Source organism: Lipotes vexillifer, unplaced genomic scaffold, assembly GCF_000442215.2.
Source record: "Lipotes vexillifer unplaced genomic scaffold, Lipotes_vexillifer_v1.1 scaffold1469, whole genome shotgun sequence".
In the NCBI taxonomy this organism is placed as follows: Eukaryota; Metazoa; Chordata; class Mammalia; order Artiodactyla; family Lipotidae; genus Lipotes; species Lipotes vexillifer.
In genome coordinates, this window is record NW_006770161.1 from 241,545 (window position 1) to 248,281 (window position 6,737).

The window sequence follows — 6,737 nt, forward strand, 5'->3', positions numbered from 1 at the left end:
TGCTCTGAATTCTACACGGTATTTTCCCACCACACAGCACTGCTGGCCGCACTGCAGCCCCGTGGAACATAAGGCAGTCGTCACCCTAAAACTTGTCCTAAGACAAACTGCAACTGTTTTCCTCTTATAGTCAAATCCAGGCACTCTCAGCCCTCCATGAAAATCATTTGCAGGCCTTGCAGAATAGGAGAGGGAAAATAACACCTAAAATATGTAAATAATTCAAGGCTGAGTTTATTTATGACATTGTGTTTTCTTCAGGCAGTAGTTTGTATAATCTCTCTTACGCTACCAGTCAGGCTGCCTCCATAGCATTTATTACTGCAGAGAACCCGTTAGAAGCTGTTTTGATGCACCTACATTCTATTATGGAGGTAAGTTTTTGTAGCACACAGCGGTTTCTGCTGTTGACATCGTAGGAAGAGGGTTGGGGAAAAAGATAGTAGAGGAAAGAACTGGGAACAGTCAGTCTGCCAGTCTAAGGAGGGAAAGACACACTCACACACATGCCTGAATAAGACAGAAAATGTTTATGGAACATCTACTAAGTGCCAGCTTACTCTTCTTGGTGATGGGGACATATTGGTGAATTAACTAAACAGAATCCCTGCCCTTATATAACATATTCTTGTTCCTGCCAACATGCTCCTGGTGAAATGATGTTACCACCACCTTTGTCTCCCCAAACAATGTTTAGCACAGTGTTGACAGATGGTAGATACCCCATATCTATTGAATGAATGAGTGAATCCAAGGTGAGGAATAAAATGAATTTATGTTGCAAGGTCACTTTTCAGTTACCTCTCTTCACAGTGATGCTACATAAGAAAAACTACACAAAACCTTGTACAATCATAAGTATTTATTGCTCATGTCTCTAGGATGTTAGGCTGGATGGCTCTGTTCATCTTTGCTTGGCTCACTTAAAGAGTTTGGAGATGGCTGGCTATCCACTAACCAGGTCAACCTCTTCTGGGACAAATGGGGTGATTCAGCTCTGCTCCATGGTCTTTCTTCATCCAGTAATCTACAGGATGTCCTTATGGGAATGTCAGGAAAAACAGAGAGTAAGTAGAAACTCACAGGCCTCTTGAAGTCTAGGCTTGAACCTGGGGAACCATTACTTCTAACGGATTTTATTGGCAAAAACAAGTCACAAGGCCAGCACAAATTCAATGTGTAAACAATTCCATCTCTAGTGAGAGGATCTGCAAAATGACATAGTAAAGGACAAGGCTAAAGGGGTGAAGAATTGAAATCACCATTTCAAACTGCCATAGGCACCCAACAAATTAGAAAAAGCTATGCCTGAAACCAACCTCCTAAGAAAAGTCTACTGTCCTTTCCAGTAGCGCCCAGATACATTCTGACCCAGGCCCTGGACCAGGCTCCCTGGTAAGTTTAGGAAGAAAGTATGTATGCGTAGGAAAACATCCCAATGTGTCCTGAGTATACCCCCACCTTTGTCACTGGTCTCTTCACCTGGGCCCCACCTAGGTTTGGCACCAGCCTCTGATGCCCTCTCCTTAACCCCACTTATTCTTCCTGCTCCCTTCTTAACCCATCACCTGAGGAGATAGGATGTGCTTATAGTAAAATAATGAGACAGAATTTTAGCTACAGTGTATTAAGGGCTTACCAAGTCCCAGGTAAGAACTTTGTACATATTAGCTCATTTAATCCTTACAAAGACTCTATGAATTAGTTATAATTATCCCTTGTTTTACCATTTAAAAAAAAAGAAAAATACTAAGAGAGATAAGGTCATTGTCCAAGGTTTTACAGCTAGTAAATAATCAAGTAAGATTTCAAATCTAGTTTGTCTGAATCAGAGCTCATGTTTCTAACCACTAGTATACACCCCATTCCTTAAACCCAGAGGGTCTCCATCACTAAACCATGATACCCTGGCAAATAATAACTACTTTCTTAAAGCAAAAAAACATTATCTTCTGCCTTGCATCTTCCCATCAGACACTGGAAAGGAAGGATCCAAGTTCATATAGCTTCTTGGGTTATTTTCCTCTGGGGACAAGGGGTTTAGGGATGTGGGGGCAGGTTGTTGAACTTTCCATCCTGTATAATTTCCACCAGCCCACATCAGAATATCCCAGGCTTTGTTAGAGTGACTGCAAATGAGACCATAGATTTCATTCTTCTTTGGGCCAGTTGGATTAACATGTAATGCATGGTGTAATTTGCTCGCTCACACTGGCACCAATAAGTCTTTGTGTAATTCCCTATAGCTGGTCAGAAATAAAGCCTGGTTGTGAACCACAGAGAAGGTATGAGAATCCCATCTATATTACTACAAAAGTATTGAGTTCCTACAGAAGTACCTTGATGTGGATCAATGGGTGTGTGTGACCAGAGGAATGAATGGCAGCTCATTCCAAAGTGGAGCTGTGGAAAGACACTGAGTTTCCCTAAATAGACTCTCTGTCCAATATCTACCTTCTTTAGGGTGTGTCCAGCAGCCTCCATTCTCACCTCCATTTGACATTTACACACAAAGGGCAATGGGCAAATGGAAACCTACCTCTGGAGCCATAGGTCTCCAGGCTTGTGATTATTCTAATGCAGAATCAAGTAAAAGCTGGATTCAAGATCATGGCTTAGACTGGAAGCCCTGAGAGGAGCATGCTCAGGGATGCTAGAGAAGAAAGGAATATACACATCTGGTCAACAAAAAGACTTGATGCATTTAGCCAGCTGACTGCGTAGGTGAGAAAAACAGGCCTGCCTCACTCCACTGCTCAAAGGAGAGAATTCAGTGGGCACAGATTGCATTGGGGAGGAAGGATAATCCTTAATAGGGGTTGCTTACTACATTAGAGAAAAATGTGGACGAGGGCATATTATGCCCCAGCACAAGGAAGAGTGGGGATTGAAACCCTGTCTTTAAGGCACAGTGTCCTCGTCCACTAGTAAACATGCTTAGACCAGTCACACTGGCCATTCCTCTCCCTGTGGGATAAATTGAGTGAGGGATTAGGGAGAGGATTAGGGAAAGGATTAGTGAGAGAGACATATTCCCCCTTCTTGGTGTGCCTCACATGGGAAAATGGACAGAAGTCACTTAACCTTTGAAAAAGTATAAAGAAATGGACATCAGCATACCTTCTCTCTGTGGCTGAGTAGAGGGAGGCTAACTTTGAGGACTGGTCAAGAAAACAGCAAGGAATGTGAGAACATGGTCAGAGAGAAGCTAGAAAGATTGAGGGACAGCCAGTTCATTGTGGCCTTTGCCTCCTGGGAAGTCGACCTGTCTCTTAGGCACAGCTGTGATGTGTGGATTAGAGTTGGGTCCATGAGAGAATACAGAGGCATTATCAGAGGATCAGAGTTGGGTCCATGAGAGAATACAGAGGTATTATCAGAGGAGCAGATGCTAAATGGTTCTTAGAACGAGTCAGGAGCCGAGTTGTGAGCCAAGTGGGAAGCGGGGGACCATAAAAAGGAGGGAGGAGACCACCAGAGAGGACAAAAGGAAGGTGGTGGGAACTCACTCTGGACATGACCGCCTTCCATTGCAGGCAGACTACTACCTCCCCCAGAGGGCTCAGGCTAGGGTAGGATGGACAGTGTCCAAGGGAGGCTTAATGACATCTTCATTTTGGTTTCTTTGTTCTATAAAGGCATGTACAACTGCATTAGTATGCTCAGGAAATGGTCTCCTTTTGTTGTGGCAGGTGCTGTAGGAATTCAGAGCAGCTGATGTTTTATCAAATCACGAGCCTACAGGGAGCCCCGGGAGGTCAGAAAGCCCAGGCCCCTGCCCCTCACATCTGCTTCATCAGTTGAATGGTGCTGCAGCTCAGAAATATTTTTAAAATCCTGTTTACTGTATTTCATCTTCTTATTTCAAGAGTGATATAACTTCATTGGAGAAAATAGGGAGCATGGCAGTAAAACACAGAGGGGAAAAACAATAATTATCTCTAATCTGACCACCACCCAGTGGGAGCTGCTGTTAACATTTCGGTGGAGAACTTACTGCTCTCTTGCTCACTCTCTCTTGATCTCTCACCTGTGGGGTACAGGTATCCATGTATGTCTGTATGTGTGTTGTAAATATATAAAAAGTAAGTGGGACTTTTCTTATTACTCCAGAATTAGCAAATAAAAATGTGAATAGAGAAATAGTAAGTGCCACATAGTCTAAATAGAGCCAAACACCTCTCTCAAGCCTTACCAAGAAGTGGCTAAATTGACATTGATCCCATTAGCCATCACCCAACACCATCAGCACCTCCCTTCCCATCAATAAAGGAAACCTGAAAAGAAAGGGGCAATATGACTGCTGAGTGGAAATGTCGGGCTCTAGCATATTCAAGAGCTAAATAGGGAGTCTGTGAGATACGGAAGGGACTTTCTAAGGAAATAACTCATAAATATTGAGAACACTTGCAAGAAGGGTCTACTAACACCACATTCCTTGGTTGGCCAACTCATGAGACAGCAGCTTTGTTGATTTGCTCTGTTCCTGTCTAAGTAGAAAAACAGAATAGTGAGAGAGCAGGGCAGAGAGAGCACATCTGTGGAGCAGCCCATTCCTCCAGTTGTCATGGCAAAGATGCATCAACTTTCTGAGGGTCAAATGGACACTATAAAATATAGCTTTGACCCAACTTTCTAGCCCTCCACCCAAAAGAATGGGTTGCCAAGAAAGAGGACCTGAGAAGCAGGAGGCTGAGGGTGGACCTCCAAGGGGGGCATCTAAGAGAGAGTTGGAAGTTGTCAACTGGCATTAGGTTCTCAGAGGAACCTGAGAAAATTGACAATGCACCCACCAGTAGTGAGCCATGAAGAGGGGACTCTGCCATGGAGAGGGCCCTGAGGTCCCATCAGTGTGAACCAAAGAAACCATGATAACCAACAGAGTGAACTGCAATAGCAGCCAGCTCAGTACTCAATGTTTGTCCTTGCCCTCTTTTTCCACCACTCCCCCCATACCAGCTGACCTGTTCCCTATCTGAAGGAGCAAAGAGAACTCTTCTCAGAGAAATGAAGGAGGAAGAGTAAAGAGAAATCAGACAAGAAAAAGAAAAAGGATCCAAACTGGAAAGAAAGAAGGAAAAGTCACTGATTGCCGATGACATGATACTGTATATAGAAAACCTAAAGACTCCACCAAAAAACTATTAGAACTAATAAATGAATTCAATAAAGTTGCAGGATACAAAATTAATGTGTTGAATTTCTATACACTAATAACTATCAGAAAGAAAAAGCTGAAAACCAGTTCCCTTTACAATTACATCAAAAAGAAAGAAAAAAAAATACACAGGAATAAATCTAACCAAGAAAGTGAAAGACCTGTACTCTGAAAACTATAAGAAATTGACGAAACAAATTGAAGATTACACAGATGGAAAGATATATTGTCCTTGTGGATTGAAATAATTAATATTGTTAAAATATCCATACTATCCAAGGCAATCGACAGATTCAACACCATTACTATGAAAATACCAGTGGCATTTTTCACAGAACAAATAATCCTAAAATTTCTATGGAACCACAAAAGAGTCCAAATAGCCAAAGCAATCTTAAGAAAGAAAAACAAATCTGGTGGTAACATGCATCCTGTTTTCAAACTATATTACAAAGTTACAGTTATCAAAACAGTATGGTTCTGGCACTAAAAGAGACACATATATAAATGGAACAAAGTAGAAAGTCCAGAAATAAACCCATATTTATATGGTCAATTAATCTATAACAAAGGAAGCAAGAATATACAATGGGAAAAAAAAAAACAGCCTCTTTAATAAATGGTGTTGGGAAAACAGGACAGCTACATGCAAAAGGATGAACTAGACCAGTTTCTCATGCCATCTACAAAAAATAAACTCAGAATGGATTAAAGTCTTAAAGGTAAGACTTGAAACCATAAATTTCTGGAAGGAAATATAGGCAGTATGTTTTTTGATGTTGATCTTAGCAATATTTTTTGGATCTGTCTCCTCTGGCAAGGGCAACAAAAGCAAAAATAAACAAATGGGACTACATCAAACTAAAAAGCTTTTGCACAGTGAAGGAAACCATCAACAAAATGAAAAGGCAGTCTAATGAATGAGAGAATATATTTGCAGTCGACATGTCCAATAAGGCATTAATACCACAACTATATAAAGAACTTATATACTTTTGACATAAATTGCAGCATTTTTTTGATCCATCTCCTAAAGCAAAGGAAACAAAAGCAAAAATAAACAAATGAGATATAATTAAGCTTAAAAACTTTCACACAGCAAAGGAAACCATCAACAAAATGAAAAGACAACCTACTGCATGGGAGAAGATATTTGCAAGTGATATGACCAATTGGGATTAATATACATACATAACATACATACATAAATAACTTATACAACTCAGCATCACAAATGAAATAAAAGCAACATCATTAAAAGAACTGAATAGCCATTTTTCCAAAGAGGGAATACAGATAGTCAACAGGCACATGAAAAATGCTTAACTTTGTTAATCAGGGAAATGTAAATCAAAACTAAAATGAAATATCACCTCACATCTGTCAGAATGGCTATCATCAAAAAGATAAGAAATAACAAGTGTTGGTGAAGATGTGGAGGAAAGGGAACTCTCATACACTGTTGATGGGATTGTCAACTGATGTAGCCACTATGGAAAACAGTATGGAGGCTCCTCAAAAAGTTAAAAATAGAACTACCATATGACCCATTAATTTCAACTCTGGGTACTTACCTGAG